This window comes from Pinus tabuliformis, chromosome 3_1 (assembly GCF_031772625.1).
Source record: "Pinus tabuliformis cultivar Carrire ecotype Pingquan chromosome 3_1, CPIR1, whole genome shotgun sequence".
In the NCBI taxonomy this organism is placed as follows: domain Eukaryota; kingdom Viridiplantae; phylum Streptophyta; class Pinopsida; order Pinales; family Pinaceae; genus Pinus; species Pinus tabuliformis.
The window spans coordinates 576274517-576298940 of record NC_142301.1 but is presented as its reverse complement, the minus strand read 5'-3'; the positions used below and the strand labels follow the sequence as shown (position 1 = coordinate 576298940).

The following is a 24424-nucleotide window of genomic DNA, read 5'->3' as shown; positions in this document are numbered from 1 at the left end:
AAGTCTAGTTAGATTGATTTAAACAATTTGTTTAAATTAAGTAAGTTTAGTTAGTTAATGAATGCTTGCATATAACTGTTGTTATTTAGATAACTGAATATTCTCTCATGAATAACTCATGCATGTTAGTTCAGACAGAGACCCAGTTGAGATTAGAGAAGGGACAATGTACTATCAGTTGGATGAATATTATTCCTATAAAGGAAGCTCAACCATGAGAAGGATTTATCTCCTTCGGGATTGCGCAGTTCGATCAGAGGTTAGTGAGTGTGTGAAGAGGCCAATTCACACAAGTGGCTGCACTGGACCCCAATCAAAATTGTGCAAAGAAATAGGAGGCTTGGAGGGCAGACCAAGGTTGGAGAGAGGCCTTTGACTATCTATGAGCAGCAGAGGTATTGCAGAGAGAGAAGGATAGCTTTTGAGCTGCTTCTTTTTGTAATACTGGTTATATTTCCACTTGTATGATAATATAGAGATGGGTTTCTAGGCTGGTGCTTTCCCCTAGATATTTCTTCTGTGTTATGTGTGATTGATTCCTTATTATCAATTATATTTGTTCAAATTGATGTTGCTCATGTTCGATTAAGCTTCCGCTAAATTGGTTGTAGAAGTAGATCAAGTATTTTTCTTTAGTATATTGCATTATCAGGTCATCTACAGGTGGGAATTTCTATAATGCCCATAAGGTTATAGACTCATCCGAGCAGCTGGCACAGAGCAGATAGGGTGAGTAGCCATAGGAGTAGGACTTAGCTCAAGAAATTAAACAGATGCTAGAGCAGATGGATATGGTTGCGGTGTAGCCAGAGTCCGAACAGGATATTGACCTCATGCCTCATAACCGAGAGGTTACCCTACTAACCTCATCATATTTAGAAGTAGAGCAAGTCCCAAGTGATCAATGAGACACAAAGATCCTTGAAGACAATCCAGAAGTAGACATACACAACATATCTTTCGATGAGTCACAACACAGAGTTGTGCAGTTGTGCAAAGTGCCTACTCTAGATGTCCACAAATCTCCTGTGCACTTTGAAGAATGAGTGATCGTATCTGATGTGTGAAAGCATCCAACAACATTAGCAACGAGAGCATATGTTGAGGCCACCAGCTCGAGTGTTTGATTCTTGATAGCAGAGAACGAACACATGGCCAAGGATTTACAAGAGGCCAAGCAGGGAGGTGAGAAGGTTAAATCATCCACTAAAGCAGAGTTAAAGAGAGTGATAGTGGATGAAGTATCATCCCTCGAAACAGACATGCGAATGTTGTATTCCATATTCAGCATTGTGCATAAGGTACTTGTCCATCTCAACGATTGGCAGCAATGTTGTGCTAGAAGAGCACACATGTTGTCAAATCTGCACGTTGTTTTTTACTACATGCAGACATGGACAATGAGGTACAAAGGAGCCCCATTGAACTTTCCAAAGTTGATGAAGCCGAAGGTGGTATAGTTGAAGGCATGAATCCAGAGTTAAATCCGGAACTATGAGGAACTCCCTCATCTCATCACCAATTTGTAGGCTTCACATGCACGAGTGTTCAAAAGCATGGATGCCATTGTCCGCACACACGTGATCCCATATATTGGCACACTCTTTGAGGTGAAGTCAAAGAACCAAGTCTGAAAGGAGTTTGAAATGTACTTTGATGATTTGATGCATGTAGCCACCAACATAGACTTGGACATTAGCATAAACACTATGCATCAGTATGTTGTTGGTTCGACTGCACTCAAGAATATGATGCACATGTTATTAGATGAGTTGGAGAGAGGTTCCAGATCATTGTACCCGGATGCAACAAAGGTGAGAGTTTTCTTTCAGTAGGATGTCAGCATTGAGCACATGGACACCATCATGGACTACCAAGCTTGGCATTAGTTCGCCACTGTCGACCATCACGAGGATGTCGAAGAGTTGGTCTACCCATAGTTGTCTGAGTCTTAGTGGTATCTTACATGGTTTTCTTAAGCCTATTTTGTCTCACATGGGTATATGTGTAGATTGTAATGTAACATCTTGTAAAAGTGAAAGACCAAGTGTCAATAGTCAAATGTAACTGTCATGTAGTAGTTGAAAAGTCATTAGGGTAGGTGAAGAGTCACAAAGGGGAATATCAAGTCTCACCCCACCCTTTCTTATTTATAGAACCTCATAACTCATTATACGGGCCTTTGGGAGATAAGTTTCCTATAGGTCTATCTTAGAGAAAGCTTGGAATGTATTGTAACGAGCCTTGGATTCTCCATAGTGTAGAGCTAGTACATCTCTTTGGAGGAGCAGGCGACAGTGAATGTAACATTTTTCTATTGGAACTAGTATTTGGTCATGATTGTACTATATGATTAGATCATTCACTCTTAATATAACAGAGCCAACACATTTCATGCATATGTTATTATTGTATTTCAATTTTCTTGGTTACTCTAATGATATATGTATTTTCTTTCTTACACGTGTATGTATGGACTCTTTCTATATATGTATGTATGAATCTTATTGAGATATGTTGTTGTTTTAACCATCACTTTGGATTGTTGGTTCACATTCCTTCCATCTTGTGATGTATCTCTTCTCGTGTGTTCCCTTCCAGGCTATGTGTTTCCACAGGTTTCGAAGGGGCCCACCCATTCCACTTTTCATGTGTTAGAACCCCTCATGCACCTTCCTTGGTTGTTGCATTAGTCACACCCTTGCTACCAATAAGGACATCCTTCTTGCATCTGCGCAATTGCGGTCAAGGCGATACCATATGAGCCACTGCTGGAACTCCTACACCAAATGGTATGAGGTCTAGTTGGGACTTCTTACCGGGGAGATCCACTGACATGTTAGCAGGACCAGCATCACCAACATTTCTGGTGCTAGAAAGAGTGTCAGATGACAAAATGTGTCCTCTAATCATGTTTTGAATCTTTGCATATCCGTCATGGACACTGTTAGACTCATCCCTCTCTGATGTTTCTTTAATGCCGAACATCTCGATATCACGAGGGAATTTTTGGATCTCTTGTCAAAATTCATGTACGATGGTGAAGGAAAAGTGGCTTGGCTTGATTACTTGCAAGACTTTTTTGCATTTCTTGATGATGCAGATGAGTTCTATGCAGAAGAGGTCAACTTGTTGTTTTCACACACACTTCACGAATCCCCACAATGATGGTGCAGCAAATTGCCACTTGAAAACATGCACTCACTTGAGCAGTTCTGTGATCTCATTGAATCTATTTCCATCATTTTGATCCAGAATGTCTTGAAAAAAAATTGTTAAAAATATGGAAGACTCTGCAATAATCGCTTATGGATTTTTGGAAGCGCTTTCGTGTGTTGTAGTTTTAAGCTCTAAAAAGCTAGATGAAGTTTCAATATCTTTGGGGTGGATTCAAATATTTTTTTAATAAATCAATCAATCCGAAGATAATGTTGAAGTTCAAACCCCGCTCAGCATACTTCAGTGATGGAGTTGCACAATCACAAATGGATACAGTTGTTGTCAAAAGTGATTGTCCATCGTCCTCTCATCAAAAAGCTTCACCATTAGAGAGTGACATGGGAGAACATGCAGACACGTTTGTTCAACTATCACATCCTCCTAACATCCCTTCTCTCAATTTTCGGGTAGATTTGGTTGCGAAGCCCATGGGTTGTCACATGCATCTGTTACCATAGCCTCTATCCTCATGTTCTGTTGATCCTCTGGATTGTACTGTCTTGTGTTCTTTTGTTCTGCACTCTACACCTATTGTGAATGAGGAACAAGCCATCGATGGATTTGGTGTTGTACAACCACCCTGCATTATCATTCATGATGAGTATGACTGGGAACCTGAACATCAACCCGCGACAAAGGATGATATCCTTCTGTTTGTGCCTCCCCTACTTTTCCGTAACATATTCTATGATTCTGCTATCTCTATTTTTCGTTGTGTAAATCCACTAACGGATGCACCTATTGTTGATCATTCGTAGGACACACCAGATGTCAATCCATCTTTCGACAATGGAGAGGAAAAATTATTCATTGAAAATCCACTTGATTCTTCATTTGCTTTTTCCAGAAACGCAAAGGGTGAACATTCTTTCTTCTCATCTACCCCTCTGTTTGATTTATCACATCATGAGGATGCCAATGAAATCATTGATTTTTTCTAATTGTAGCTGTCATGATCTCTTTACTCCCTTATTCAATCATGATGATGATTCTATCATTGTTGGTTTTTCAAATCCACCTATTTATGATGATCTATCTATCAACAAAATCGAAACCCCACAAACTATCAAGGCACTTCAGCCAAAGCTTATGGTTATGTCAGGCTCTCACTATCCTTAGGTTGGTTTCACTTCTAGCTAGGAAATTATTGAAACACCCAAGGCTCCTCATCACTCATATGTATGCATTGAAGATCAATCCCACGCGCATATTTCACTTCCTCCACTCGAACTACATGATCCCATCACTCATGCACTGGAGGAATCATACACAGCAAGCACACTCATGTGATGCAAGTTGTCTTTGTTTCTCTCGTTTTCTTGCATATCACAGTCAAGAGAACACATATTCTTTAAATCTGCACGCAGTGTAGCACAACACCATGGTAAGTCCATGGATTGCATGTCATGCACTTACATTCATTTGTGTTCTGTGGATGCATTTAGACTTGGAGTGTGTTTTTCTTCATTGTTATATCTTTCATGTTTGTTGTTTCACCTAACTGTGTTGTTCATGAACCATGTCTTCACCAACATGGGTCGACCAATGCGTCCGTGGTTGCATTGGAAATATCAATTCTCTTGATCAATCGCATGCACCGTTAGCTTAGGAGGAGTAGCGTTTGCTTCTTGTCTTGTTTTCTTGCATGCATGTTTTCTTCTAGCCTTGTGTGTTTGTTGGCTTGATTTCTCATTTTCTTACTCACTTTGCTTTCACATTTTTCTTCTACTCTTTTCTCTTTTAGTTGTTTGTTTGTTTGTTTACGTTTGTAGGTTAGTTTCACATGAAACCGTATATGACTCTTGAAACAAGCAAGGGTAAAGTATAAGGGGACTTTTGCAGTTATCAATACTTGGTTATTTGTCATCCTATCTCTGTATGTAGAACTTGTTAAATTCAGTCCATGATACACCAATGGAAAATACATGTTGTTCGAAGTGAACCTTGAATAAAACATAATGCTTGTGCGCTAACTAATATCACCTACTCTAGTCAATTGTTTTGGGTTAACCCTTGTCAACTCAGTCAAGTAGAGTAAGGTGAGTGGGAAAGCCTTAACAAGTATGTCAAAGGTATATACAAAATACTTCTTTTAAGGAATAACCTCATCTTCTCCCATTAAGTCGAGATCCCTCTTCGACCTCTGAAATGAATAAGTGTTATGCACAGTTTTGAAAATGAAAAATGAAAATATGAAAATATAAAAATATGAAAAAAATTAAAAAATGAAAATGAATAAGGCAAAAGAAGAGGTAGGCTTCCTGCGCGGAGAGGTGATGCAAGTAACTCCATCGGAGTACCGACCAAGCTCGCTGGCAGAGGAGTGATGCTTGTATTCCTGCGTGACTCTGTTGGGGTACTGTCCAGGTCTATTGGCAGTGGATCAACACCAGAGATGAAACTTAAACTCTGACTATCATATTGCTTGTGTACCAATATACCCCTCATCCCAATCGAAACAAATGTGTTGACTTGGTGTGAGGCTCCATCCTAGGGTCCTCTAACTAAAAGCTAAATTTCTCTAATATTAAATACAATAAAATTGGAAATAAATTATTTCTATCTAGACATTTAATTGATGATAATATACCATTAAAATTTATTTCCCACAAATTAAATAAGCAAGAATTTCATTGGATGCATTTGCATAAGTAATCAATAAACAGAGGAATACCTATTCTAATAGCTTAGTTGAGATGCTCCTGAGCTCTTGACTCTGTTGGGATGCTCTTCTTGACTACGCGACTAGATTTGCCTCCTAGCCAACCAGGAAGTATTTCCTAGCCTAGGGAACCTCCACAAGTTCCCTAGCCCTCCGAGTCCAAGTCCAACCAAATGTAGTGTGTCCAAGTTAAACAAATACTCTCCTTCTCTCTGTTTTCTTTTCTCTGCCTTCCTCCCAAAACAAAATACTCCAAAACCACAACCAAAACCAAAACCAAGACCAAGGATCCCCCTCTCCTCTCATCATCCTTCCCCTTTTATGCCTCTTTCTCCCATCCACCTCAACCACCTATCATTAATGTCATAACTACCCCCTCATCCTTTCATTTGACTTTTCTTACCATATCTTCTCCCAAGTAAATTTGAGAGGAAATTTTAGGGATAAGATATGGATATTTAATTTGGTAATTAATTGGGGAGGACCATATCTTCTTCCCAGTAAATTTGAGAGGACATTTTGGGATAAGATATGGATATATAATTTGGTAATTAATTGGAGAGGACCATATCTTCTTCCAAGTAAATTTGAGAGGACATTTTGGGGATAAGATATGGATATATAATTTGGTAATTAATTGGAGAGGACCATATCTTCTCCCAAGTAAATTTGAGAGGACATTTTGGGGATAAGATATGGATATATAATTTGGTAATTAATTGGAGAGGACCATATCTTCTCCCAAGTAAATTTGAGAGGACATTTTGGGGATATGGATATTTAAATTGGAATAAATGGAAGGAGACCATATCCTATCAAAATTTAAATTTGAGAAGACAAGTTGGGAATTGAATAATAACAATAATAAAATTTATATCAGTAATAAATTTACAGTTTCACCAATGTAGGTATGTACCAATATTTCTTGATAATTATAAGTCAATATTTTCAGGTTTACATGATAAGATTAAGTAGGGAATTACACTTGGCTTCGAATTTCTATCGACCGACCAAGAGAATGGCAGGTGCTACATATTTCAATCAAGCTAGTGTGGGATTCAAGATGATCAGAGAATTCAACAATGCTCCCGAAGGTATTAAGACTTTCTTTTCATGAAACAATTTTTGTGCAGCGAGTTGGATTTCTACCAATGTGTCACCAAGTGTTGTAGCGGCCACAACCACCCTCCAAAATTTTTCCTTAGCTCCATTTTGGAGCGTCCCTACCAACGATCCTTAGCATCATGTCTTGCACTATCAAGTACATAGGCTTCAGTTGAGTTTCAATGGCTTGTTAGCCTGTGCATGTCAACTTGGTTGTCTCCCATCATGGGCTCCCATTCCAAACTTTGGTAATTTTCTAGCTGAGATGTTCACTGAAAAAATTGTGCAATTCTAGAGAGGAACTAGCCTTCCCTCCAATAATTGTGCAATCCTATTGGCCTACCTACTGGGCTCCAGAATTGCGCAATCCATCTAGGAAGCACTCCCTTAGAAAAATGTGCAATCTAGGCCGACACTAGGATTCAGCCCAGAAATTGCGTAATTCTGGAAGGCAGTGACCTACTAACCCCAACAATTGTGTAATGCCCAAGGGATATCCATCCCTTCTCAGCCCAAAAACTATGCAAATCCCTTTCCCAAACTTGCAGACTGCTGCATGTGCCTTCAGGTTGACCGGTTCCTTCCGAGACTAAGCCTTCCTGATTTACATGCATGGGATGATATTCTTGAAATAGCAAAAAGAAACATGCAACAAGCATCCCTAAATTTTAGGGATCTGTTTTTAGTAGCTGGAAGTTACATGAAAAGATCGTTTTATAAACTTCCCTCCAAGTGTCTCTTTTCCCAGATTTGTGGCATGCGCATCATAAGCCTCAAACTTATTTAATTGACATTGTAGAGGTCATCCGTCACATTGATCTTAGAGGTTTGACATCCCATAGCACATCTAGGGGTCTTCGGCACATTTAGTTCAGTTGTTTCCATGTAGGTTTGCTTTCCATGTCATTTTCTTCTTTTTGGTCACTTTTCATATTTCGCTTTTTATGAATGTTGTTTGCTTGGTTTTTTTGAATGCCAGTTGCCATTTTAATGTATATTAGCTTGTAGAACCACCGTTTCAATTTTTGTTTGTATCTCATTGCTGTTGCATGCATGAAACTATTTTGCACTCACGCTCGCCCTTGCAGCGAATCATTTCACACACATGCATGCATTCTCGTTTTCTGAATCCTCCATTCACTATTTGCATGCGTGATCATTCACTCTTGATTACACTCAGTCTCACCATGCATCCAAAACTTTTCATGTTTTTAGTCACCCGTCAGTGGGTCTGGGCTTCAATGTCCTGGATCTTGCCTTACCCAAACATAAATGCATGTTTTTGGAAGTGAAGGCTCTACCTTCCCTCCAGAAACTATGCAAACCTAGCCAACATTCACCTCCAGGCTTGCATTGCACAATTCTAGGAGGCAGTGTCTTGCTGACCCAGAAAATTGCACAATGCAATCTCTGGGCATGCATGCCCTTGTTGATTGAAACTAAGCATTGTCCAGTTTCCATCCTTAGCAGGTAGGTCTGATTGTGAATTACACAGTTCCAGTATTCAGTCAGCTTCCTGATAGGCCAAACTATGCCTTGTGCAGTTTTGGCAGTCAGTCTCTTAGCCTCTTGGTGAAAATTGCAAAATCTTTACTACCAGTCGCCTAGGTGTGTTGCATGTCAATCCTTAAATTTGTTTTGGTTTTCAAGTGACATATTTCTTTCCATAATTGTCGCTATGTCTCTAGCTATAGCAGGTGTTCATCGCTCTCTTAGCAGTATAGATACAATGGCCTCCAAGAGAGTAGGGTCAAAGGACACCATTGGAAGTGAAACTGGAGATTCAATTGAACAAGTGTCTATGAGCTTGCCTGTTTACGGAGACACCAAGATGAAATGATAGGACATCAACAAAACATTCTCAGGCACATTTGAGAAGATCTAGAAGACCCCAGGGTCTATGTCAACATCCACAAATCTGGCATATATTGGATTGCATGCAGGTATCTTACGTTTTAATTTGCGGACATGATACATTGGATTGTCTCGCACACTGATCCTAAGACAATGACGTTGATCAGTGTCAACGGGACAAAGCTTTCTACCTTTAGAGCAAAGGAATATCAGGAAATGAATCACTTTCCACAGCCAATGATCACAATGGAGAAACCCTTGAACACACGCAGTAATGCAAACTCCAAAGTTATATTGAAGAGTTGGTGTTGGGAACGGGTCCCATGGGGTCAATTTTGGGGTTAAAAACCCAAGTTCTGGGAAGAAGGCCCAAATTTTGTATAAATAAATGTAAAGTCTTCGCATTTTTTGGTCGCGGAGTGCGAAGGTATCAAGAGTCAAAAAGGGTTTCCGCCCTTAGTCTAGATAGGTTGTGTGGCTTGATGAAATCTGCCCTTGGTTCGCGGACCATGGGATTATATAAAAAGGAGGTCTTAGAGGAGTCTAAGGTAGTCATTTCAGTTAAGTGGAATCATTGATGAGTCTGTAAAGGAGCTAAGAGTGAGAGTCTTAGCGTAGGAAGAAGGCTCTACAGTTGAGTGCGCAAAGGCCTAGGGTAGAAGTCTGCAACTAAGTGTGCGGACCCCTACAGTTGTGTGTGCAGGGTAGTCAAAGTTTGAACTGGTAATTTGGATCATCAATAAAGAAGATTATTTTGGAATTACTGTGTATTTTACTTTTGTCAATTGCATGTGATTATGTTATGTTAAGCACTGGGTTTATGTTTTATTGCCAAATTGATGCGTGAATCTATATGTTATCCTCTGTTATATCAACACAAGTAGAGATATATGTTTATGAAAAGATAATCTAAATTGTATGATAGAACACTTAAGATAATTCAGAGAACTATACAACAAAGTATTTACAGAGGCACGTAAGTGCCAAAACCACTTTTTAAGGTTACGCGAAGGATGATCGCATACCTTCGCAAAGGTTCTAAAAGACTAATAGAGAAGTACGTTGATAAACCCCAAAGGCTTATCGATCTGTGCGAAGGAAGAGTTAAGGTATAAAACCGACATCACAACCATCTTAGGGTGTGGAAAATTGGTTCCTGCATCCCCTCATACTGCCTTGGTTGAGACTTCAATCCGCACTCCGCATTGATGTTGAAAGGGATAGTAGTGTGGGGATTTTCTTGGCTAACTAAATGCTGAACCCGGGTCAGGGTCCATCAAGCTAACAAATGTTTCGATTGCCTTCTCCGAAGACAGAGGAGGAGGAATAGTAGTCGAACCAGGGAGGAGCAGACCCAGATACCACTCTATTCCACTTTAAGTGCAACAGAGATCCACAGATGCTAGGGCCGCAAAAGAAGTCTAAGGCTAGCAAGAATTCTCTTAATCTGATCACCTTACAGAAGGTGATTTAAATGATATTGGTGATATGGTCAGATATACGACCGCAAAACTGCTGCAGCATTTCGAGATACAAAAGAAGCAGGCCTTGGGGGCCATTCAGATGGGTCTGCATTAGCTGTAGATCCAGGCGTCGCAGGTCTAGACCAACGTGGGATGAAGCAACACGGCTCTAACTAGTTTGGCACATGGCACATTGGAAGCAGCAGGGATGGTGCGTACCCTGGATCCCTGGGCAATACTACTTCCAGAGGGAGAGCTAACCACAAAGACTAAAGATGACAGGCCCACTATCAGCGCCCTCAAAGGAACCGATCTCAATTTGGCCACGGTTCCTAGTGAGGCACTTCACAATTTGCAGGATGGCATGATCGAGGAACTTCGAGCCCGCGAAGAGCGCCCATTACAGGTAATCAGTGAATAGAAAGTCAACAACACTCATATGATGGTAAAAGGAATTTATGTTGTAAACCTCGTCAAAGCCATCACAGACAAAAATGAGCACCTGGCCAAGGTGGTGGCTGAGGCTTGCAAGTCTGTCCTAGAGCTGGCCATTTCAGATGATGAGCTAGTAGATGTGTGGATTTTAAGCTCACTGCTGGAGTGCAAAATACCATAATAGAGTCGGCGTAGGTTAAGTTTGACCTGAACCTTAATATTGTGGAACTGCAGTTGAAGACCCAGCGTTCAACCCAGCCAGAAGTCAGAGAGCAGTGCGAGACAACTGTGAAGGACATTGTGGCAGCAATAAAAAAGGTCGTAACAGAGTGTACCTGACTCTTCTAGTAGGCATTCGAAGTGGTTACCAATTTCCAAGAAGAACCCACCTTGCAAAGGTTGGAAACGGAGGCCCGAGAGTTGCAACAATGATATGATGAAGTCAGAGCGACAGCGCGCACCATCTCCCTTACACAGACACTATCCAAACTGAAGGAGGAAAACATACTAAAGGAGAAGGTGGATGCAGCGCAACGCAAAGAGAGCATCCTCAGCGCTAGACTAGGGCCTTGGATTTCTGAAGCCTATGCGCTCACTGTCACCATCGAAGGAAATTTGGCTGGTCTACAGGCGACTCAACAGAAGATACAGTTAGATAGTACAGGGCCAACGACAGAGCAGTTGGTTGAGGAGATGATGCAAACAACAACATAGTGCGCTACCAAAGTTGCAGTAGTCCAAGTAGAGCTGGGAGGTCTTCGCGACAAGATCTTCACGCCGGTTGAGTGACTCGAGGGCGAGTCACCATGTTTGTGTTGGGGGCCTATTGGGAACGGGTCCCTTGGGGTCAATTTTCGGGTTAAAAACCCAAGTTTTGGGGTAGAAGGCCCGAATTTTGTATAAAGAAATGTAAAGTCTCCGCATTTTTTGGTCGCAGAGCACGAAGATATCAAGAGTCAAAAATAGTTTCCGCCCTTAGTCTAGATAGGTTGTGTCGGCTTGATGAGATCCACCCTTGGTCCGCGGACCATGGGATTGTATAAAAAGGAGGTCTTAGAGGAGTCTAAGGCAGTCAGTTCAGTTAAGTTGAGTCATTGATGAGTCTGTAAAGGAGCTAAGAGCGAGAGTCTTAACATAGGAAGAAGGCTCTGCAGATGAGTGCGCAAATTCCTAGGGTAGAAGTCTCCAGCTAAGTGCGTGGACCCTTGCAGCTATGTGCGCAGGGTAGTTAGATTTTGTACTAGGAATTCAGATCATCAATAAACAAGAGTATTTTTGAATTAATGTGTATTTTACTTCTGTCAATTACATGTGATTATGTTATGTTAAGCACTGGGTTTATGTTTTATTGCTAAATTGATGTGCGAATCTATATGTTCTCCTCTATTATCTAAACGCAAGTAGAGATATATGTTTACGCAAAGATAATCTAAATTGCATGATAGAACACTTAAGATAATTTGGAGAACTATACATCAAAGTAGTTATAGAGGCACATAAGTGCCAAGACCGCTTGTTAGGGTTACCCAAAGGATGATCGCATACCTTCGTAGAGGTTCTAAAAGACTAATAAAGAAGTACATCGATAAGCCACAAAGGCTTATCGATTTGCACAAAGGAAGAGTTAAGTTATAAAACCGACATCACAACCATCTCAGGGTGTAGAAACTTGGTTCTTACACCCACCCCCCATACTGCTTCGGGTGAGACTTTAATCTGCACTCTGTAGATTGATGCCGAAAGGGCTAGTAGCGTAGGGATTTGCTTGGCTGACTAAACGTTGAGCCTGGGTCAGGGCCCATAAAGCCAATAGTTGGGTGAAAGATCCATCCAAGTTCAGGACAACACCCAGTTTGGTTTATAAGACAAAGATACTATGGAAGGCATATCAGTACTTTCTCATCTTTGAATGTCACGTATACAACGAAGAGAACACAGAGACCTTCCCGCATAACTGGGTGGTTGCGTTGGACCAATTGGTCCCTGAAGGAAGGTCATGCAATTGGTCTGACATGTCAGCTCTCAAGTTGAAGGAACAGATGACAGAAGACCGACATCCACTCAAAGGTCAGCAAGCAGAAATATACATGTCCGCTTATATTGTGGATGTAATTTGTGCACGTCAACAGTTCCCAGGTTTGAAGTGGGTATGGACACCTTCGGAAACCTCTGTGCACACTTATTGCAAATTATTCTCTGAAAGTAACTTCCACGAAGTCATCGCACATTTGTCAGACCACTTTGTCACCTTGGTTTACAAAATGATATTCGAGCAGGATTCGCCTTGCATGTCTCAAGCATCAATGGAGGCATTGATTGACATAATAGATTGGTATGCCTCACCCCTTAGCACCTTCATATGGATGTGCAATGCGGAGATGCCTCCGCATGTTTTACCGAAGTTTTCCATGGACAAGTTCGTCATGGAAGAAGTTTCATATCATATCTCAATAGGGTTTTCAGCTAGACTACACACGAAGAAGAAGGCACCTTATCCCACTCTTCCTTTGCAGATCGAGTTGTACGAGGTAAGACATCTCAAGCATGCAGATTTTGAGACATAAGAGTTCAAAAGATTCACTTCGGTACCAAAAGTTTCAATCCATATGAACTGCATTGCTTTGTAAAGGACCACTATGTGAGAGTACAATTTCCTTGCATCCACGGGGCATGTCATTGGCCTAAGGAAGACCCATGGAGATATTGTCACAGCTTCTCTAGGGTCAATGAACGGGTTGAAAAAGCTACAGAATGGTTACCAAGCAGTGCGAAGCAGCATCTCAGATAGCACCATCATCAACAGCAGCAAAGGGTAACAAACCTACGCATGACAAAGGTAAGATAAAGGTTGTTGATAGTGCAGAGGCAGAATAAAGCTGCAAGTCCAAAGAAGACCTAAACGTGATTAAAGCAGTTGTGGAGATTTAGGCTAAGAGGTGATAGCACGATAAGAGGAATGAGCAAAGGAAAAGATATAAATAGAGGATGGAGGAAACAGAAAAGGAGTTGCAAGAGTTGAAGCAGCAACTCTGGGAAGAACAAGAGTTACACAGAAGAGAGAAGGAAGTGCAACAAGGAAAGAAACAGTAGGAGGCGCAACACACATAGATCAATGAAATTGTGCCCATACAGGTTATAGACTCTTCCGAGAAGTTGGCACCGAGCAGATGGGGTGAGAAGTCATAGGAGTAGGAATTAGCTCAAGAAATTGAACAAATGCTAGAGAAAATGGATACAAATGTGGTGCAGACAAAGTCTAAATATGATATTGACCTCATTCCTCAAAACAAAGAGTTCACCTCACCAAATTCACTAGATCCGAATGCAAAGCAAGTCCTAAGCAAACAAGGAGACACATAGATCCTTGAGGACAATCCGGAAGCAAAGCAAGTCCCAAGTGAACAAGGAGACACATAAATCCTTGAGGACAATCCAGAAGCAGAGATGCACAACATATATTTCGGTGAGTTGCAACACAGAGTTATGCAGTCACGCAGAGTGCCTACCTCGGATGTCCACACATCTCCTACACACTTTGAAGAATAAATGATCGTATATGATGTGTGCAAGCATCCAAAAACATTGGTCGATGCTACCAGAGCATATTTCAAGGCCACCATCTCGAATGCTTGATTCTTGATAACAGAGAAGGAGTGCATGGCCAAGGAGTTACAAGAGGCCAAGCAGCAAGTTGAATAGGTTACATCATCCACCATAGTAGAGTTGAAGAGAACGATAGTGGATGAAGTATTGTCCCTCAAAATAGACATGTGAATGTTGTATTCCAGATTCAGCATCGTGCATAAGGCAGTTGTCCATATCCACAGTTGGTAGCAGTGTTGTGTTAGGATAGCACGCATCTTGTCAAATATACACATTGTTGTTAACCACATGCAGACATGGACAATGATGTACAAAGGATCCGCATTGCACTTGCCAAAGTTTATGAAGCCCAAGGCGGCAGAGTTAAAGGCATGCATCTCGAGTTACTTCCGGAACTGTGAGGAACACCCGCAGCTCATCACCAGTTTGAATGCTTCACATGCACGGGTGTTCAAAAGCATGGATGTCATTGTTTGCACACACACAATCCCATCTATTGGCACACTCACCAAGTTGAAGTTAAAGAACCAAGTTCGAATAGAGTTGTACATGTACTTTGACGAGCTGATGCATGTATCCACCAGCGCAAACTTGGATATCAATGCAGACATTATGCATCAATATGTTGTTGGTCTGGTTGTACACAAGACTATGATGCACATGTTATCAGACGAGTTGGACAGAGATTCCAGATCAGTGTGCCCGGATGCAATGGAGGTGAGAGTTTGCTTTCAACAGGCTATAACCATTGAGCATGTGGACACCATCACAGACTACCAAGCTTGGCATCAGTTCACCACCATCGACCATCACGAGGATGTCGAAGAGTTGGTCTTCCCACAGTTGTCCGAGTCTTAGTAATGTCTTGCATGGCTTGCTCAAGCCTATTTTGTCTCACCTGGCTACATGTGCAGATTGTACTGTAACATCTTGTAAAAGTGAAAGACCAAGTGTTAATGGTCGAATGTAAAAGTCATGTAGTAGTTGAAATGTCATGAGGGTAGGTGAAGAGTCACAAAGGGGAATGTCAAACGTCACCCCACCCTTTGCTATTTATAGAACCTAATAACTCATTATATAGGCTTTTGGGAGCCGAGCTTCCTATAGGTGTATCTTAGAGAAAGCTTAAAGTGTATTCTAACAATCCTTGGCTTCTACACAATGTAGAGCTAGTACATCTCTTTGGAGGAGCAGGCGGCAGTGACTGTAACGTTCCCCTATTGGAACTAGTGGTTGGTCATGGTTGTATTATATGATTGGATCTTTCACTCTTAATATAATAGAGTTAACACGTTTCATGCATATGTTATTATTGTATTTCAGTTTGCTTGGTAACTTTAATGATATATATAGTTGTTTTCTTACACATGCATGTATGAAATTTTTCTATATATGTATGTATGAATCTTGTTGAGATGTGTTGTTGGTCTAACCATCACTTTGGATTGTTGGTTCACCTACCTTCCAGCTTGTGATGTATCTTTATTCATGTCTTTCCTTCCAAGTTGCATGTTTCCACAAGTTTCCAAGCGGCGCACTCATTCCACTTCCAATGTGTTAGAACCCTTCATGCACCTTCCTTGGCTTGTTGTGCTAGTCACACCCTTGCTACCAACAAGGACATTCTACTTGCCTCTACATGCAATCACGGTCAAGGCGATACCATATGACCCATTGCTGGGACTCCTACACCAAACAATCTCAGGTCTAGTTAGGACTTCTTACTGGGGAGATCCCCTAACATTTTGGCAGGTCCATCATCGTCAACATGTCTTTAACATTCATTGCTGAAACATCTTTGCACACATCATCAACACATTGTGTTTCAAGCCATGCTTCAAGGAACTTTAATTATTCTTCAAATATTATTGTTTCTTTTTAGTTTCTTTGAACATCTGCACGTAGAAAATCAATGTTATGTTTATATGAAAAAACATCTTCATAACCAAATTGGTTATGTTCATTCTACTTTGAAATGAGAACTTTCTTCTCTTCTTCCTTCTTTGACTCTGTTGATACATCATAATCTTGATTCTCCACCTCTACTTTTGCAAACAGATTTTCTTCCACTTGATTTCCTAACACAAGTGGGTTTGTCTCACCAAATAAAAACATATCAATATGATGTTTATGTTGCATCATCTGCAACAAATCATCATTAGTGAATTATTCTTCATAAAAGTTAACATCAAGAATTTCAATTGTCGGATCCACTAAACGAGTTTCTTCTCCATTGGTATCAATATCTATGCCAAAATCAACTCCAGCTGGAAACATACCGTCAATAGTGTGATCCACTTTCAAGTGGGATTCACCAAAATCTTCATCGTTTTGTAGATTCCTTGCTATAGATCCACATTCATTTTCATCTTCAAGAATTCTTACAACAAGTTGTACAACACTACTATCTTCAACTAGATTACTCCCCTTTACATGAACTTTTGCTTACAGGCTCTTCCATTCTTCCATGGAAGTTGTAAATTTTTCTACCTTGAAAAAAACTTCTTATCGAATCCCTGTTTTACAAAGTTCAATGCTAAAGATTCACATAATTTATCATATGGTTTATTAGAGTGGTACTCAATTAACTCTTTTGCTTGAAGAAAAGTTAGCATTTTGATAACCCAATAATCAAAATCTTTACTAGTAAACATAGGAGGTGGTAGAAGATCAAAGATACACTAGTAACCCTCGATCTCTTCTCTGTCATCTACTAGAATTTTCAGTTCCTCGGCTGTGGCTTGAACCTCTCTAAACATAGCAACAATCCTTGCCTCTTCATTGCAATTCCTTTTCTTAATATTCTTCAGTCTCAATTTGTGACCCATAGCTATTGTCTTTTCTTTGTCTTATAGTTACTTTCCTGATTCCATGAAGCTATCTTCCATAACGCCCCCCAAAAAAATTATAATTTTTAACATGTTCCGCGGTAAGGCACAATCTTCACCCAAACATTATCGTACTTGAAAAGCCATATTTGTTTTTTTAAGCTCACATACCTTTTCAAGTCACTAAATTCACATTCCAAAATTCACGTTCCAAAGAAACCCCTAATTTTTATAATTCTCTTTCAAAAATATCGTCTACATAAAATTATTTATAAACCTTAATACCATGCAACATACACTTTTAAAACTTTATCACTAAACTTTTCACACTTAATAAACTCCTTTTTGAAATAATCCCATTGAATATCCACGCAACTTTCAATTAAATATTTCATAATCCGTTAATATCTTTCCCATACAAGAATTTAAAAAAACATTTGATAGCTTAACACTTTTCACCATATGCATGAGGGGCATTAAAAATACTTCTATTGAATTTCCTTGAATAACTATATCATAAATATGTATTCATGAAAAGTGAACCTTGGCATAAATCTTTCTCCAAATTAATTTTTTTGAGTCCTCTTGAGTTGGGTTGCACGCATTAGCTAATGTGGCTGGATTTTCTACAATGACTTACAACTCTATGAAATTGACGTGTGACACCTTTGAATTAGGACAACAAGTCACAACCAACATATATAGCTTGACAGCTACTCTTCTCGACTCAACCTATGACACCTCCTCAATATGGTGAGCGGTTCTACAGGCCAGTGCCGAATCACATACGTAGCGACGGTTCCAGATATGATTATAGAGACCCAAATTTTAACTCTCTTCATGTAGTGTACAACTGAAAACTCTAGGGGACTTTAGCTCTTCCTCAACTCTTCTTTTCGAACAACTCTTCAAATATGTAAGATTTTGAGATACACAGATAGATCTAGATCTGCAAAACAATAACAAGCTTGCAAGAGAAGGAAGGAAGCGAGCAAGAATTGAGAAAAGAATGAAAGTAATTATACAATATGAGGTTTAGAATAAATACATAAAAACAACTAAGTTAAGCTTAGTTGTGCATGTAATAACTAAAGCTAACTAAAGCTAAGTGTGCTTTATCTTATGCTAATGTGTACATGTGCCACATGCATATGCATGCAAGCAATAAGTTAACTGGAGCTAATCTAGGTGCACGTACACCAACACAGCTAGTCTACAGCTAGTCTAAGTGCATGTACACCAACACCCCCCCTTAAGCATAACTTAGGTGAGTGTGATGCAATAATGAATGGGTCCCAGCAACACGGCCATTTTAGGTACCTATATACAATGCATAAAAAGGAGGAAAGAGGGAAAACCCAGTGGGAAGAAAACCCCCCCTCAAAATATAATGCAAAAATAGAGAAAAGACAACTACTAGGCAGTCATGTCTTTCACCCCGAGTCGATCTCGCAGGAATCGAAACTTCTGCTCAGTTGTCTGTGAGTAGCTATAATGAAAGGCTCCATAACCGCGTGAGTTCTCAGCCAATCTCTGATCAGTTGATGATAACCGGAATCATTGACACGGGCATGAGCTCTTGCCAGTTGCCATAAGGTTCCTTCTTCTGTTCCATCCTCACCAGGAGTGTAGACGCTTCTAACAGCTTTGCCATCAGCAGTGGGAGGCAAACACAATTCGATGGCGACAGGCTTCAACTCTCCATCGTCTGTGAGGAAGAAAAGTGTGCGACTGGCATATGATTTAATCTCGTCTGAAATCTTATTGATGCGCTCAGCATAGAGCATGTATGGATCATAGTAGTCCATGATAAAAAGCCTTTTGGATGCTACAACCTGAGGTATTGACTCGTTTCCCGTGCATGCAACGTTTGCAGTGCGTAGACAGTGCCTCTGATGGTGCCTGCGAGCAGATTTCTATCGGCGCAGGTGGGGACGCTGTTGAACTGATTGTAGGAGCACATCACGCTGGCCACATTGCCATCCAGCACATAGCTCTTAAATGGTAGGTCGTATGTGTCCTTCAGATCTTGTTGCGTCACGATGGCATTGAACGTGTAACGCTCGACCCCATGTAAGTTGTCCACGTCATAGGCCGTGTAATGTTTGCCGCAGGCCGCCACCTCCAACTGGTTAGGGTCACCACCGTCAGTTTCTTGGAGACCTTGGACGTAGTTGGTGGCGTACAGGCTGGCGACGTGCGGGTCCTTCGGTTTTAAGCTAAAGCTTTCACGACGATTTCTATAGGTTGCGATCGAATCGTCTATCATTCTAAGCATTTCATCCTGTTTTCCAAACAATTCTTCCAAAATTCTCCATACTTCATTTGGATTTGAACATGATTCAACATGAAATAGCAGTTCCGGAGAAATAGATAAACATAGGATGCTGAAGGCCTCGTCCATGCGATTGAAATATCTTGTTTTCTCCATTGCCGATGTTGGTTCAACTTCCGTTTCCATGGTTATTCGAAATAAGCCTCTACTTCTGAGATGAAGTTGAATCTTTGGCTTCCATTTGAAATAATTATATGGAGTGAGAATTGTCGATTGTGGAAACTCCAATTTAGACTCCATTCTTTGTTGTTGCTTCAATCTTCTGAACCTGCAAATAAAATTTCTTGTGCATTGATTACAAATCCCTGTGCTATGATACCATGTAAGATTTTGAGATACACAGATAGATCTAGATCTGCAAAACAATAACAAGCTTGCAAGAGAAGGAAGGAAGCGAGCAAGAATTGAGAAAATAATGAAAGTAATTCTACAATATGAGGTTTAGAATAAATACATGAAAGCAACTAGGTTAAGCTTAGTTGTGCATGCAATAACTAAAGCTAACTAAAGCTAAGTGTGCTTTATCTTATGCTAATGTGTACATGTGCCACATGCATGCAAGCAATAAGTTAACTGGAGCTAATCTAGGTGCATGTACACCAACACAGCTAGTCTACAGCTAGTCTAAGTGCATGTACACCAACAAAACAACCCTCATGGGGTGTGCAACTCAATTCAGGGTATGCCTCCTTTGCAGAATTAGGCACATGCATCACTTTGCAATATCAACAACATTTAACAATCACCTCACTTGCATCCACCTCATTTATGTCGACACGAGTTCGAACCGGTCTCTCCTCGGTGACTCCTTCCTCACACTATACCAAGATTTCTAAAGAATGAGATACATCTGTTTCACACCTCTTCGGAACTACAGACTCGTTGATGCCATATGCCAACCCTCTAGCCACAAACATGACTTGTTCCTCCTCACTAGTGATGAAAACAATACACATAAAGTTCATGCAATGTTTAGTACAAAAAGCGACTGCTCTCACACTCAATCTTTCATACTGGAAACAACAACTCTCAAACATGTGTGCTCAACCTTACATACAGGAAATGATAGCTCATATCTTAGGCTCCGATACCAATTGAGAGACTTAGAGCATACATTGCTCTGGTACCATATGAAAGTCTTAGAGCACACGACAAAACACAACTACAACGGTTAATTAAACAAAAAACTAGACATGAATTAACATAACACTGAAATGTCAAAGCAGCTACAACTGCGTACAACACCATCTCGCTTCTATCCCAGATAACCTAGATTCATACAAAGAATTAAGTCATTTATTTCCATTTCAATTTGAAAGAGTCATGGTGGTGATGCCCCTTCGATGCTAAATAGGCTAAGGCGGTTGAAATGGTGAGGCGATGTGCGATGGTGAGGCGGTGTGTTGGTTAATTGACAGATGGGTGTAATTATATCCAACACAAATGGTCCCTGAGAGATTGTATTTATGTTAAATATATTGTTGCTCCATGTTGTTTGATTGACTTGAATAGTGTTTGATTTGAGTTGTTCCCATATTACAATGGCAAAAAAATTATATTTGATTCTAGATATGCTTTGCAGGTCGTGCAAGAGTTTCAAAGTTAAATTGAACATGACAGCTGAAAATAGCAGTAGATGCAGTGCAAGGTAACTCTTTAAAAAAATTTCTAATATTTATGCTATACAAATGGTAGTCGATTTTCTGCACCAGATTAGAATTAACTAATTCGATCATAGTGAGGACAAATCATGCTTAACTATGTTAAGCTCTCACGTGATTCACCTGTGATTTGTTTTTGAAGGGATGGAATACCTGCACGTAGGTTGCATTCCAAAGATAATTCATGGGGATATTAAGACCGCCAACATCCTGTGAACAAAGATCTGAATGGAATACTAGTTGATTTTGGTCTTTCAAGGATGACAATTGACAGGGAGGCTTCTCATGTTACTACTACGTTGAAAGGAACAGAAGGGTACCTCAATGTAGAGTAATTTATCTTGTCCCCTTTTAACAACGTTCTTGATATTGAAAAACCACATAAGCTTTGATATGATTTTAGTAAGCAAGAGCCAATTTCATTCTTTTCTCGCACTACGGGTATTTTAAGTTTAAGACATTGTTTTAAGACAAAATTTTGATTTTATCTCTAAATTAACCTATTGTCTCAACTATTTATTGTCTTAACTTTTGAAACACATTTTTTTTGGCAAGATAGGAAGTCTTTAGGCATACCTCTTATTGCCTTAATTAATTTTTCAAAGACACTCTTTTATGCAAGAGAAAGTCACTTAGGTATAAGTGATGAATATTTCGGGGTTTCTCTAATTTGCATCTTGGTCACACTCTGGGTTTCTCCTCTCTGCATCGAGCCTGCAATTTCTCCTCTCTACATCTAGGTCATATTCAAGGTTTCTCCTCTCTGCATCTAGCCTGAGATTTCTCTTCTCTGAATCTAGGTCGTATTACAGGAGAGTGGTGAATGTTTTGGGGATTCTCCTCTCTACATCGACCGTGGGCTTTCTCCTCTCTATGTCTAGATCACATTTGGGGTTTCTCCTCTCTTCATCTAGCCCAAGTTTTATCCTCTCTGTATCTTGGTCGCATTATAGGAGAAAAGGAAAAAAAGATATGAGTGGTCTAGAGTGTAACACCCTCCTCCCACATCTACCCAAGTAACTAGCCACCCAGGGTAAACATACGACGAGAGACTACTATGATCAGATTCAACCTCCTATGTGACCTTAACAAATGGAAACACAACATACAAACCTTCCACATCATCTACAGGACCCCATGAGAACCATCCCAGCACTTCAGGCAACTTGGCCTTAGGTCCTTGATCCATTGGATAAAAAATATGCTCATAAATAAAAGTTGTCAAAATGTCTTGAAAGTCGAACAACTGGATATATCTCGTCTTTTTGAATCTGACGCAATTCATTTAGTGGGAAATGGACATTGTATGCTCCGAGAAACATGATTTATTCATTTGGGGGAACATCTAAATTTAAAAAAAAAGGGAGCGTGCAGGATTGCCCAGTCAACAGTCTGTACAACTGACTGAGCCTGTTGACAGGGCAGGGTAACTGGGCTTCAGGAGTGAATGGAATCATGACACTTGGAAAGTTCTTATTGGCGCTGACTGGGTCGAATTTTCTTGGAGGATGATTGTTGTGATGTGGACCAACCACAGGGTGCTACGGCCCAGCCAAAGGCTTCCAAGTGGCACCTCGGTGTCCCCAAAAATTTGGTTGGGAGTCGAATTGTACCTCTTGGGGATCGCACATGAGACCACCTCCATGCTAGACGAGCCCATGACCAATAGGCCACATAATAGAACTTAACATAGAAAGGTCACATTGGATATATATGTTTTATTCGCGCATTGATTAGGGATTGGGACCGTGGTTAACTCTCGACCCTGACCTGTAGACTAGGGTTAGGGGCTAACCATGGCCCCAAAAAATGTTATATAAAAAACCTACTAACCATGGCCCCTAACCGTTTGACCACACCACGGGACTTAACACCACCTTACACCATGCCATGTGAACACATAATACACCACACCCAAAACCATAGCTTAACCGTGACCTCACTGACAACAAGACACATATGTCACCAGACCCTTGACTATTACGATAACCACGTGCTAACCATAACCATCTAGTCATTCCCGCCATCGAAACTCCTCCATGTGGTTGGGCCTAACTATAATCTGTGACTGCCCAGAAGGCCACCAACGGAAATGGGGTAATGGGCCAACCATGGGGGCTAGCCCTAGGTCCCATGGGAACCCACATGCCCGAGGGTGCAAAGAACAAAGCTAGTCAGAGGGTGATAGCCCCAAGTCCCATGGGGACCCACATGCTCGAGGGTGCAAAGAACAAAGCTAGCCGGAGGGGGCCAGCCCTAGGTCCCATGGGGACCCACATGCCAGAGGGCATAAGGAATAGAGCTAGCCGGATGCGGCTAGCGCCAGGTCCTATGGAGAACCCACACGATTGAGGGCACATGCCAGTCATCAAATACCCAAAAACTCGACCCCTAACCAGGTCATATGCAACCATGTGACCAAAATTTTCGGGGCTGGGGGATTAAAGGCACCCTTATCGATCCTACAATTTCGTCTGTGAGCGAAAATTGTGCCAGGTTGAGTGTGTTTTTTCAGCATTTGGGGCGCTTGAGCCAGCTTTTGACCGAATTGTAGGATGGTTAGTTGCAGAATTCGGAAAAAGGAGGAAAGAGGCATAACTTTCTCAACTTGTTGGTCCTTTTAAGAGCAGAAAGATGCTAGACATGGGTTTTCGATAGCTCTGAAGCAAGTGGAGCTGTTAGTGAAGCCATGTGCACACTGTAAATTGATGTAATCACTATTTTTGTGAGCATAATGATATAGGCCAAAGGATTGGAAGCTGGACCAGGAGGGGTGAACTCCTTCATCACTTGTTGTTTTGTATTTAAAGTTATGGTGGTATTGTCTACAATATTCTGCAAATTCTGAAGTTTAAATTCATGTTTATGTGTTTATGAGTTTGACATAAGAGCCTTAAAAACTGAAATTTAATCACTTGTAATTTTATATAAACCTCAAGCAATTTCATATATAGATCATGTTTGGTATCAGAACATAGGTTTTCTTTGTTGTTGTGAGGATTTATTTGTTTGTAAGTGTTTTTTATGATTACAAGGTTGAAGCTCAAGAGTGGAGTAGGAAAGCTTGTGGGTGTAGGTTCTCAAGTTGGGAAAAGGACAAGGAGAGAACATTTGCCACAATCTCCACCACAAATTTCACCTCAAGTTGTACCTGAAGCTTCAGTAAGCATGTCACATGAAGGAGGACCTAATAACATGCCAGATGATGAGAAGGCTTCTAGAAAAGCATTCTTTAACATGACTGTGATGGTGAAAGTTCT

The 24424-nt window shown here is 40.6% G+C and overlaps 2 pseudogenes; both read right to left on the bottom strand.

Moving 5' to 3' along the window:
• Positions 1-18601: 18601 nt before the first annotated feature.
• LOC149188295 (putative lipoxygenase 5 pseudogene) lies at positions 18602-18976 on the bottom strand (annotated as a pseudogene).
• Positions 18977-18996: 20 nt separating this feature from the next.
• Positions 18997-19437, bottom strand: LOC149188294 (beta-D-xylosidase 4 pseudogene; annotated as a pseudogene).
• Positions 19438-24424: the final 4987 nt, after the last annotated feature.